The sequence below is a fragment of the Camelus ferus genome, chromosome 25 (assembly GCF_009834535.1).
Source record: "Camelus ferus isolate YT-003-E chromosome 25, BCGSAC_Cfer_1.0, whole genome shotgun sequence".
NCBI classification, from domain to species: domain Eukaryota; kingdom Metazoa; phylum Chordata; class Mammalia; order Artiodactyla; family Camelidae; genus Camelus; species Camelus ferus.
In genome coordinates, this window is record NC_045720.1 from 26649363 (window position 1) to 26663400 (window position 14038).

The 14038-nt window shown below is 35.9% G+C and overlaps 1 protein-coding gene across 2 annotated transcripts in view; it reads right to left on the reverse strand.

Moving 5' to 3' along the window:
- ZFPM2 (zinc finger protein, FOG family member 2) overlaps positions 1 to 14038 on the reverse strand; it is a 427337-nt gene that overhangs the window by 316875 nt on the left and 96424 nt on the right. The window lies entirely within an intron of this gene.

The following is a 14038-nucleotide window of genomic DNA, read 5'->3' on the forward strand; positions in this document are numbered from 1 at the left end:
ATATATTTATATAACATAAAAGTATGGTTATGGCAAAGAGAAACACATTAATATGCAATTACATTTTAAAAGTAAAAAGTCTAATCTGTAAGTACCTTCATTTTAAGTGATAATGTAACAAAGTATGTGCAGCTTTAAGGAAAAGTAATCAACTTTAATACAGAGCACACAAAAATATTAAATAATTCCTACTTATAAATGATAAGAGAAATCAGAAAAAAAAAGAATAACAAGGAAATGTGATGACAGAAATAAAAAAGAATGTATACCAAAAACAGGGCAACTAAACTTTGAGTCTAATAATGCTAACATTTTAAAGTTAAATTGCTTGCTCTCTAAAGTATTCAGTAACTGTTTTCCATATAGTTGTCAAATCTCTAATAGTACTTAAATCTTTTATTATTATACCAAAAAAGTCCACTGAATCTTTAAAGTCTTTCAAAGTAACCTAGAAAATACAGAATTTTCAGGAAACAATTATTATTACAAATGATAATAGTGTGATGTTAGTATGAGTCTTGAACTTCCAACTCCATAAATTTGATATTCATTTCTATATATAGCTTCACAAAAGTAAATCACTTTTTAAAGTGAAATAAAGGTAAAGAGAGATAATGTGGAAACCCAGTGACAGCTCTGTTGAACTTAATTTCCTTAACAGAGGAGTTCTGGTTCTGGTGACTAACAAAAATAAAACACATACCCCACACCACCAAACTCCATGTCTGGAACTGAAGGCTCTTTGAAAACTGAGTTATCTCTTCCTTTCTGGATGATCAAAATGAACAGCAATGAAGTTCTATACAGAGAATGTTTACTGAGCATCTACCATGTTTAAGGAACTGTGGAAGGTGGATTAGGATATATATGGGAAAATACAGTACCTTTGTGAAAGTAGTATGAAACTCATTAAAGAGAGTACATTCACAAATAATGAGAGCGCAAGACAAGGTCCAAGAGCGCAAGACAAGGTACAAAGGCTCAGTAGTAAGGTAAGAGTTTGAATCTTCTGAGCTCCTTTTTTGCAAGTCACACCCAACATAGACACAGCAACCAATTATCTTATGAGAGCAGGGGAAGAGATCTGCTCTCACTTCTCAGACACAAATAGGGCTGATTCTTTGTCTGAACACACAAGTAGACTCTGTGGCCTTTTAGTGTATTGAAATACTTCTAGCCCTGAACTAACCAAGTGCCCCTCAGTGCAGCCTAGCCTGGCCCAGCCCCTCCCTACAGTGCCCACTCCTGTCTCCCCTCACCCAGAAACTAAAGGATTAAAACCTAGTCAGCAGGAGGTTTATGGCATCAACAGACTGGTCAGATCCTAGGCTGCACCAGTTGTTAAATATCTCAAATACTATTCCTGCATATATGTGAGTATTGAATGAATGCCAAGTAATTAGAAGCTTGGCATAATTAGAATCATAAAATGTAAGCTCTGGTGGAGAACCCTGATGCTTCCCATGACCTGGTTAGTCTTGCCTGCCCTTTCCTGCTGGCCCCAATCAACTCTCATCTCTCCCCGCCCTGCTTTGTGCACCATGGAGGCTGACTTCTGTGGACTCCATCACTGGGGCTCCCTTGTTATCTGATGACTGGTTGAGTTCAGTCAATGGGAGGTACTGGCAGCAGATCAGAAGACTGGAGGGCAGAAGGAGAGAAGTCAAGTACTTATCCCCCAAACCTGTCCTCTCTGATGGTCTCCAGTTGTGGGCAATGACCATGCTGCGCAGTTAGAGCTGCTGTTCACTGGCCCACCGTGCTCCCATATCGCCGTCCCCTCCCATGACTCTTTAGACCAGGAGTGCTAACAGCTTCCCACTGTTGTGAGCCCGTAGGTGCTTCTCACCCGTGGTGAGGAGAGTTCCTTAACCCTTCAGTGAAACCTACCAACCATGCCATCAGTTTTCTCCTGGGACCCTTACTGATACATTCCATTTCTTCCTAAGTTTCACATACTATTTTCATGGTTTTGGGCCAGTCCTGACTTCTGGAATATTTTGTATAATACTTTCTTTAAATGAATTCATTACTTATAACTTACGTAAACATATTTTAGAAAACAAAAATTTCTTATCACCGCTATAAATGGAAAATCAATATCAGATGCTAAAAATAGAAGATAATCATGAAAATAGATTCAACAAAAATAAAGGTGACACTGTGAAGTTCTAGCTACTATGTCTGTTTAGACTCTGAGTCGCTTGGTGTCATTTCCTTATAGTAGAAAGGAAAAGTAGCAAGTAGTAAGGTATTTAAGTCATAGTAATATGAAGTTGAAACCTTCTCACTGATATATAAAGAATATAAGAAACCTGAAAACTTTCTCACCAGCTGATTCAATATTTTTTAACACAATATCAACGTACCACCTAATCTTCCTGAGTGCCACCAGGGGTGCCTGACCCAATTTGGGGACATACATACTGACTTTACCAACGCTTTATTTTTCATGGGGACTAGAATCCACACCAGACTCCACCACCTAGATAAGTAACCTTTTGATTGCACTTCCACAGACTGAACAGACGTTTAATTCCAGGCAGGAATGCAAGGGGACTTTACAAAGGAAAATATCCTCCTCAAAAGTGAAGAGCAGAGCATGCAACCTATAACTTAAAACAAGAACTTTTCTCATGTCTTGTGAATCTTGAAACAGGGACGTGAGCACCAGAGAGGACTCTGGAGATCATTTAACCCAAATCAGACAAATTTACTGATGAGGAAATTGATGCACAGATAGGGTCAGTAACTTAACTATGGTCTCATAGCTACAACATTTGTTTCTACATAAGGCACCCCCACCCCCAGCCTTCCCGTACTTCAGCAATAAGTGCTTCCCAGTCATCCCAGGAGTAACAGACCGAAGCAGCCGTAGGTAAATCTCCTTTCCTCAACAAGCACAACAGCAGGGTGATGGGAGGCATGGAGAGGCATCATAAAGACCGCCAAAATCAGCAGTTTGGACAAGGATGGAAATTAAATTTGAATCTTCTGTCAGTTTAGAATTTTTTCCAAAATATCCTTTCATGCCTCCGTCCCTGCTCCTCAACCCACCAGTTGAAGAGAGAACCATGCACACCTGAAATAGCTGAATAATAATCACAGAGCAATGCATCAACAAGCAAGCATGAGATCATGCTATAAAAAAATCACATATCCAAGAACCCAGAGAACAGAGAGTAAAATTCTGACCAGAACAACTTGGAGAAGTTAAGTTTTATATTCAGATACTGATTGTATTATCCTGTGATCACACAAAGATGTAAATCTTCCTGAATTTTACTATTACATTTTAATTGCTGGAAACAGTGCCATGCAAAATTCAATCAGTAATTAACATTTACACGGCATATTTTTGAAAATATAATGAAATATATGAAAAAGAAAAAAAAACCCTACTTTTTCTTAAGGACCATATAATCTAGTTAAGAAGACAGGCAATATACATAAGAGAAATAACCACTGATAAAAACTTACATTCACGGTAGCCCATGAACAATTCCAAATGAGATCACGTAAGAGACCAAAAGCATAAAATGACACTGACCATGCAGAATGTCATTATTCTCTTTGGAATTCTACCTTCATATTGAGGACAGTGAGAAGCATTATAGGCATTCAGTGGGGGAGCTGATATAATCATGTGACACAAATACAGTAATGAACATACATTTATTGAGTTTCTACGAACATACTTTGTCAGACATCTGGTCTTTGAGTTCTCCCTTACTCCATCGATAACAACATTCTTAACTCACATCTTAGACATTCTTGCCCCAAATTTCTGTAAGGCTAGAGTTAAGTCTACTCTGAAACATTTTATTAGGTAAATTATATATTTGGAAGAAAAAGTATTAAGAAATGTAGTGAGAAACAAATATGTTTGGAAAAATATGTTGCAGAATAATCACAATAACCATAACAGTGAGAAGATTAAAGAATTTAGTTAGATCTATAGATGAATATCTCTATTGGACAGAAGTGCTATAAATTACTCTGTATTAGCTGATTAAAATACTACTTTTGAGTCCCTGAGCATTAGGAAACAAAGATGGTTCCTTCTCTCATAAAACGTGTAGAGTAGGACAGAGACAAATCAACAGACTGCAAGCTCATATGATGAATGTTTTCATGGGAGCAGTCCATGATGTGACAGGAGCACATAGGAGGCATGACACTTACTGAAGACCCGTTGTCATGGAAGCTTCCTGGAGGGAGGAACCAATAAAATATCTGAAATTTTGGAGGCATGATCTTAGATGAAACTGAACTGTGTAGGTTTAATGTCCTAAAGCTGCATGATTGAAAACCATTTTTCAGATTAAAAATGAGAGTCCTCCCCAGAAAGAAAAAGATTACAGTAATTAACTTATTCTGCAGGAAAAATGGCTACTTGAAGGTGGTGAAACTAATGACATTTCAATGATGTAAGAACAGGAACCAGACAAAATTTTAAGATGCTCCCAAGAAATAGTTCAAGAAATATTCCTGCTGTTTGACGGTTAACTGAAGTCCTTTTTTTCATTCAGTATGGGCCAAATTTACCCACGATCATTCTCATTCAGTAACTACTAGGAAAAGAAAATGGCAAGATGACTACAAATCTCAGCAGACGTCTAATGAACACAGAAATTTAGTAAATCACTCAAAATGAAAATATTATAATTCAACTATTAAGGGCTTGATTGAACTAGTAATTTCATATAATAAGATACCTTCATTAAATGTCACTTAACTGCAAAATCAGAACTTTAGAGCTTAGATTTCCACTGGCGCCAACATCTGGAGCAATACTCAGTACAGATAATCCTGATTAATGGAATGATTTGCTCTAATATGTTTTGTTATGCAGCTCATATAATTAGAACTACTGAAAATAAATATTACAGAGTATCCAGTTAAAGAAGCACTGTAAAAATACTTGATTATACACAATTAACAACTCTAAAGAAATTACATTTTACAACTATTTTAAACCATTTGTGAAGCTGGGTGAATGTGCAATATATATCACATTAATAAAAATAAATCCTGAGAGAGAAGAACAGTTTAAAGTCCTTGGCTGATTATTTCACTGTGTTTTCTTAAAGAAAGAATGCAAAAAGGGAAAGATGACCAAAAAATAAGAATATTATATGAAATGATATACGTGGGTGCAGAAAACACAATAGGTCAGATTTAAATTTATATTCACCTTAATGTCTGCTATGTGCCAAATATTGAAAGATGAATAAAGCAGAGATCATGTCACAACGCTCAGATTCTATATTAAGCCTAAACATGGCTACCATTTCTTGAGCACCACTCAGCACTAGCCAAGTGCTTTATGAACATCACATCAATTCTGCTATGCAGTATTATCACTTTATTTCAGAAGAGTAAACCAATAGGCAGAAATGTGAGAAGATGCCCAGGTACACTGCTAGTAAGTAATAGAGTCAAGAAGTGATCGCAAGTCAGTCCAACTCCAAAGACCATACCCCAAGCCCACCAGGATATGACAGTCAAAGTCTACTGGATGTCAAACAACAAAGATGGCAGGACGCGATCAGATAGCTGCTTTCTCCTCATCATATACATAAGCCTGTTTCTTCCTTATTTTTTTAGGTGTACTATTTTACTTGGAACTTGGTAAAATCAAACCACACATAGATGCTTAATAAATAGCCATTGCTTAATGTCCAATTAGAAAATTAAATTTTGGCTTCATTCTTTTTAACATAACCTATTGCAATATCATTACATTGACCAAATAACTGCTTTCATCACATTATTTCTATTTAATAACTAAAATTTGTCACATTTTTCAGCTTTTAGACCTTTCATCATCTAATTTTATCTCAGGAAACTAGTTCTCATTTTTATGGTGATATTTGTACCTAATTTATTTTTAATCTTTTCACTAATGAAAAGTGAAATGATTAAAAAATAATTTAATCAAATATGATATCTCTAAATTACTTTTAAGAAACAGTATTTTTCCCTCACAATAGATACTTGCTTCTTCCCTATCAATATATTTATTCTCATGGAAAATTTATAAAGAGAAGTTTATTTTGATATTAACCCAACTCCAGCCTCTTCTTGATTTGAATGGAAATGACTTCATTGACCATTTTTTTTCACTTCTATCCACTTTTGAGTCTTATATGTTTGAAATCAGCACTTCAGAGTAGCTTATGAAAAATGGCATGAATAATTAATAGCTAAGATAATAATGACAAGTTTGTCCAGATATTGCTTCAAAAGCTTTGTTGCTAGGAAGGGGAAAGGAAGAGAGAAAAGGATGCTAGGAAGTGAATTACAGTAAGAGCTGGGAATGCATTTGACATCCATTCATTTACTAGCTAAATTCTTTATTCACATACTTTCAAATAGAAATTTCAGCGTATTTTTAGCAAAGCACAAACACATTTAATTGGATAACCAGTACATATATCCAGAGACCAATTCATAAAATGATGAAATGGAATAAATGTCAAGCGGTAACAAAATCTATAATATTTCTAAAATTATGGCTATGGAGTTAATGGTTTTCCATTGCAAGATTAAACTCTTTTGTTGCTCTTTTAAAAGGTATCATACATATTTTGTGGGCCCTTCCATTTTTCTTAGTCTAGTTTTCAGAATCAATGAAAGCCCTATAGGAGGAAATTGAAGGTGTTATTGAGCAATATAATACACAGCACAAATGACTCGGGGAAATGCACTAGAATATAGTCTTTGGAATACATGAAACAGAATCTTTAAATTCCATATTAGGTATTGTTGGCAAGGTGGTAAAAGCAGTGGCTCTATCTGCAAGGCGAAAATAATTTCAAAAACACAAACATCTTTTCACTGAAAGTTAGACATGCCTGAAAAAATTAAAGATCTGCCACGTCCTGAGACAGTCACTTTTTCAGCACAAAACAGCAGCAGTGTTTGAAAGCAGTCATGCAAGCAAACAGCCTTTCTCAGTCCTGCTTTTAATCCACGTAGTTCCTATCAATATTAACCTCTTATAGAAATTCTTGTACAATATAACTATTGAACTTTCTTGACTAGGAGTGTTACTGTAGCTGTTAGTCATCCCTATAATGTATTTTGCAATCAGCTAAATCATCAAAGTATTTTTTAACAATGAACAGTTCAGAAGTGACAGATCTACTTTCTTGTTCACAACTGCTTATCAGAGAATAGGTATCACATATGTTTTCCAGGTGCTTCCTATAGTTAGGATACCTTCACAGAAGCCGCTCATGAAAGATAAGGTCATAAAAGAGATGAAAAATGTGTGAGCTTCATACACTTATGGTTTTATCATCAGACAAGATAGCTTTGGTTAAAGGACTATAACAGTCAAAAACAGAAAACTGCAGCTCGTATTGAAGGGCGAGGACATTTAAGTTTAAGATTCAGTTTGTGTTTGCTTTGCCTAATAGCCTCACAATATTGTCTGGTTAAAACAATTGTTTGGTTATAGATTATCCAAACAAAGGTGTCATGTTAAATTAACTCTGTGTTGCCAAATTACAGACACAGTTATATCTCCAGAGACAAAAAATTAAAGTATGTCATTGTTACCCCTTTTTGTTAATACCTGAAAGGAAATCTAAACATATCAACTATTTGAAAAGAATAGGACCATTATTCTGCAGATCCCAATAATCATGTCTGACTCAAGTCTCCCATGACTTACCATAAATGTATAAGAAAATGTAGAATTTTGCTGTGTTCTAGATAATAATATTCAGTACACAGACATTTTTTAAATGGCATGTGGTTTCACTGTAACTTTTATAGTAGCCTTTTTCATACCCTAGAATATGAATGATTAAACAGATCAAAAATAGAATCCACATTTATTCATTATGAATTTTGAGATCCCAGATCAGGAAACAATCCTGAAATATTTGATGACAGTGGCCCAAGGATAAATGCTATTTTGAAAAGGAACTCAATCTCTACAGTCAATGGGTGACTACTGTAATTTGTGGCATTTTATTATCACTAGTAAGAGAAAACTACTGAAAACACTAATGTTTATTGTAACTGTATCAGATAAAAGTCACATTGAGAGTATTGATTACCTAGGGAAAAAGAATAATGGTTTAGAAATTCTCTCTACAGTCCTGAACATTCATCCTTGATGTCAATATCAGCCTCTAAGTGAAAAGTTTTTTCTCACAGTTTAAACTCACCTAGGATTTGGAACATAAGGGAAATTTCTACATGAGATAAAATACGGCAAATTCTCAGCAGTGTCTCATTCAAGAATTTTCACTCATTATTTCTCTCAAAGAGCACCTGAATAAATCGAATATATAAGCAAGTTGGGAGGCATCTGACTTCAAAAGATGTTTCTAAAATACGTATTTCAAAGTTTACGTTTAAATAATTTTTACTTTCTCGTCCCCTACTCCTTCCAAAAACAAACAAAAACAAAAAACCTCACTGCGAGTACAAAAAAAGCCACTGCAACTACTACGTCCCATTCAGAGGAGGACTCTACAAAATTAAGGCACTTCTTGTTTCAAAGAAGAGAAAAAGTAACGCCTGATGGTCTGTCAGTAAGAATACTCTGAGCTACAACTGACGTATTCACAGATCTGTTGTCCTATCAATAAACCATTATTCCTTCATTTTTTTGGCCTTAGAATTCAAGCTTCGAACCCAGCATTCCTTGTAGGAAATCATCATCACCAACAACAACAGTAACAAAAAGTAAAGCCAAATCTTATCATCTCTGAAGCCAACCTCATTTACACAGAAAAACCATACCAATTTGAGAAGGCAATCACTTTTGAATATTGCTTTCCACATAATTTTACTGTTCATTCTTTCTTCTTTAACAATTCATTCCAGAGAGGCTCCTCCTTTCTCATAATCCATTTAAGAATATGATTCATAAGCACTCACTCACTCTCACAGCTCTCCATCACTACAATATAATTTACTCATTATAAACAGACTTTACTCAAGCCACACATCCAAAATGGTAAGGCCAATGGAGAATGCATATTGTGGGACAGCAGCTAACAAAAACTGTGGTCCATATCTGAACGCCCTTTATCCAACCCTAGTTCAAACATCCTAATGATGATAAATGACTCTCAGGGCTCACAAATAGGGGATAGCATTTATTTCTTCTGATAAACTTTTTTTCCCACTGCTTGACCATTGGAATTACATATATCTTACCCTTTCATTCTCTCCCTACTATGGCTTACGGGAAGTTCAGATTTGCATGTAATGCTGCTTTCAAAGTATTTATCTTCCTCTCTTATACTTCCTCTTGTTCTTTCCTGTCCTTCACCCTATGATCATTGTCCTTCCTGATCTCGCTAACCCAAACATACCTCTCCTGGGTCAGCTCACACCCCAGTCCCTGCTGCCTGCCCTTTCTGCACACCCACTCTCTCCTGCCAACCACATGACGTTCCCTCTACCTGGAACCCTATCGCTTCTTTTCACCTAATTAACGTCTACTCAGCATTAGATACCAACTCCAGCGTCACAATTTTACGAACACTTGGACCTTCCTCACTCTGTCAAAGCACTCTGTACCACTCATGGGATTATTCTATTAATGCCTGCCTCCTCACTAGAATGTAAATTCCAAAATAGCCAGGACCTTCCCTGCATTTACTCCCATGGTAATCACTGCATGGCCCCCAGTGTCTGACATAGTAGGTGTTCAATAAGTACCTACTGGATTGGATAAGGCATGCATGTGGCATGGGCTGACGGCCACAATGCTTTGAGGCATTAATTATCCCAGTAATCAAGCAAAGGCAAGTAAAAACGATGCCCTTTACATAAGCTGACAACTCTTCATGGTAACAGAATTTGGAGATGGGCATGTGGCCACCTGACAATAAGGACCACACTTCCCAGCCTCCCTTTTCGTGGGGTGGACCACTCCTTAGGACTAAGTTCTGGACGATGGGATGCAAGTGGGAGAGTCCCAGGGCAGCTTCCAGGAACCTATTCTTACAGCTGAATCTAATCCTAATGAAGTTTTCACATCTGTGGGAGGAAAAACTATTCTAGGTTACGTCAGCCTTGTCCAAACTCAGATCCATATCTAGCTTCCACGACCACGGACAGTCTCAATGTGTTATCACGAGACTCCTTCAGACTCTTCAACACAAGGTCTTCCCACAGCACCTCCTCCCTCAGGGCCAGCAAGAGGTCCTTGGCTGCTGATAACACAAGAAAAACAGAGATAGTATCCACAGTATCGTCTTGTTTTTCAGAAATGTGGGAGAATGTTTTCCCTCTCTGCTTTAATTTTTGACACAGTGCTTTCATGAGTATCTGTGCTCTCTTTAGACTCAGGGCAACTTATCCTAGAATGATAACAGATTTGAAATTCAGATATCTACTATAAGTGCCAAGACATTTTAGGAATCTTATTCAAGGTTTCCCAAAGCTTAGGAAGTTGAAACCAAACAACATTCTTGATCATTGCTGCCTCCTATGAGATCACCCATATTTAATGAAGGTACGAACAGGGGTCGACTCAGGCTTCACAGGGCTTGCAGTTTATTCAATTTGGGAGGCCCCTTTCTAAGAGAAGAATGCAAAGTTATAATTAGAAAATTAGATGCAGGGCCTTGGAAGGAGTCTGGGCAAGTGAGGAAGGAGTTCTGTAGCAACACTACCCTACACTGAATTCATTAAACAATCAATAAACTAAAAGAGTGAATGAGTAGCTTTAATATTTTTTGGCAATATTAAGTGTGAAGATAAGGTATGCATTTTACAAAAGTTTTCAAAATTCATTCCTTTTACTAATGACTGATTTCATGAAGTCCACCTTAAAAGTTCCCCAACACAAACTGCCAGTACTATAGTGAAAACATCATTCTTTTCTAAATGGAGGTTTCCTTAGAATGTTAGCTATTTACCCTGTCCTTCTTTGTTGTCAGTATCACTCTGCATTTTGTAGAATTTTTCCTGTTATGGATTATTACACCTGGTATTCCCTTTAGTAGTCAGCCACTAGGACAGGACAGAGGAGCATAGATCACAGGCTTAAGTGAAGCCAGATGCATGCTGGTGAATGCTTTTCATACTGGAATGATGCACATTACCATAAGGGAGCTTGAGAACGAATGCACTGCTTCCTTAATCATCCCAAACTTAACATTTCCTCCACTCCTTATACACTTTCCCTTGTCTCACTTGTACGTACATTTTCCTTTCTTTACTAGATAATTGTATCTTTAAGAAATAAGAACATCCTTTATGTAGTCCTCTTTCTGCCTCTGTACCTGTGTGGTCATTTATGGGCACTCACACACATCAATGCTTACACAACCAGAAACAGGTAACGTAGGTTTTTGGTGTTGATTAACGATCCTGGACCATAATTTGCATTGAAAAGAAAGGAAAACATTATCTAAGATCCAAACACAGTGTCTTGTGTTAATTCTATGGCGAGAACAGAAACGACATCAAATCCCATTGTTAAATAGGTTGGGGGGGGTGAAGTGTAATATAGATTTTCACCTTGATAAATCTCTATCTTTAAAAATAATCCTTAAAGAGACCTTCCCTTCTCACTGTCAGAAAAATATAATCACAGCCGACTGTCTGTGCAATTCCACTTTCCATCTCTGCTATGTGCGTAAGACTGGGTAAGATACAGTGACTGTCAAGTCCCAGAACAGTTCCTTGTCTAATCTTCCTACTTCTCCAGATCTTTGATACAGAACCTGTTAGAATGTATTGCTTACTTTTCCAGTTCCTATGTTTATCTCACTTCCACTCTTACCATCTGCTGCACTGCATTTCCTTCAGAAAAGCGAAAAGTTTTCACAGTGCCCAGAGCTTTCCCAGCAAACAATGCCCTCTTTCCCTCTTCCTTCCTTCCTTTCTCTGCTTTTTATTTGGCCTTATTTTGTGTTAAGGTCAAGCTGTTTTCAAGAGTTCACTTTGCAAACATCTCTACAGGGCCGAAATTCCTATCCAAATAGTTTGATGGATTTGTAAACATTCTTGCCATTTATTACTGGCTTTTGCCCAAGCACACACAGTTTTGTTTGTCCCCAGTCTTTTGAATTACCTGAAAGCAACTCCACAAGAAAGAAGCAATGAGAAACTGGCTTATTTTATGCCACCAAATCAGGGTAACATAATCATCCTGTTAGTATAATGAGTTCCAAGAGCTTTCAATATAGCCCTCTCATTACATCAAAATGCCAGCTCTACTTACTGCAAATTGGTTTACATTGACAGAGGCTGTAAAGGAGCACCAAAAGGAGAGACATATTTTAAATGCACCCCTCATTTATTTACTTTACCATTTTAAAATTTCTTGTTTTTTACATATTCCCTCATCTTGATTGACATATCATGTCTCATAAGCGTTAAAAAAAAATACCTTGAAAAAGTGAGTTTTATATTTCACATGTCCAGGCGTCTTCAGATGTGTTCATCTCCTTCTAAAGGGATTATATAATGATGGACATCAGAAAATGAAATTAGTCTTCTATTTTTATAAGTACAGTAACCTAGGTTTGAATTTGGTATTAACCTCTAGTAGTTTTATGACTCTGGCCAAGTTAGTGAGCCTCAGGAAGCTGCAGGTGAAGACAACATGCACCCTGCAGGACAGTGAGTTGATTAGAAATGATACATGTATAGCAAGGTGTCCAGCTTTCAGGAGTCACCAAAGGGATGCTATTATTACTATTCTCATAATGATTATAATTGGTATGTAATCTCGGCCAATCTCTGCAGTCTCACTGAACTACAAAAAAGAAGCTGAAACAGCAATCTGCGTTTTTTATCAGTATTTTCTTCAGTGGAGTAACACATTCAGTTATTTTTACTTGACCTTTTAAGAACAACAAAAAAGTGACTGACTATATTACTAGAATTAAATTCAGCATACCGCAGCTTCCTGCATTTCCCACACATTCTACATTTAGCACTACCAGAGGTAAAGATTATCCCATCAGGTAATGGAAGGGCAAATGCTTTAATGCTGCCTGTTGCTTCTCGAATGATAATCAAAACACTACGAGAAATTTTACATACTAACAAGAAACCATGCATTTTATATTAGAAGATTAAGAGCTTTGAAAATCTTTTTTGATTTAAACCTAAAAAATGCTAGTGCAGAACCAAGAAAATGTTTTTAAATCATTTATGACATTAAAGGATAAAAAGTAGAAAAGATACAGTTACTTCCAAGAGATCTGTTTCTCTAAAATAACATTTTATCTCAAATTATTATGGGACCAACAGTAGGATTCAAGATTGTCAACCACATTAATTCTATATGATTAAATTTGCTTCACAGGCATCCCTAATGCTATTCATACTTTAAATTTTAAGTAGAAAAATTGAGTTAATAAATGTAAATGATTGGCAAACTAGAACTGTTTTTATATTTATTTATTTATTTATTTATTTATTTAGAGCAAAATAGAATTTTAAAATGCATTTTAATTTAAAATAACTATTTATATAATTACAATTTGACCAAAACTAGTTCCTTGAAGAAACATGGGCTCTTCATTCTACCCAAAATATCACTGAGAAAATGTAGCAATAAAAGAGCTCGTAAGTATGTAGTTTTCCTTTATTATATTCAGCTAAAATCAATGATTAATTAATTCAATATCAAGATTAAAAGTAAAAAAGTCAACCAATAATGCAGATGTCTCCTAATACCCAGATGATTAGCTTTATATATGTATAATAACAGCAGATTAAATAAATTCTTTTCTCCTGAATTTCAACATTGTAGGGAAAAATAAACCTACACTAAATTTTATGGGTCAAAAAACATTCTTTCACTTGCAGAAACCATAAACATAAAATCAAAAAAGCAACTTCTCTAAATAGTAAAATAGTTTTGTATTGATTTCCATTATTAACAATAATGATGCTGATATAAAATAAAGATGTAACAAAACCAGAGAAATTATCTCTTAACATCTTATATAGTCAGGTAGAAGCAGAGTGAAATATACTGTACTACAATATGAAATTATTTCATAAATTATAATTATATATTTTGTCAAGTTTTAGTGTT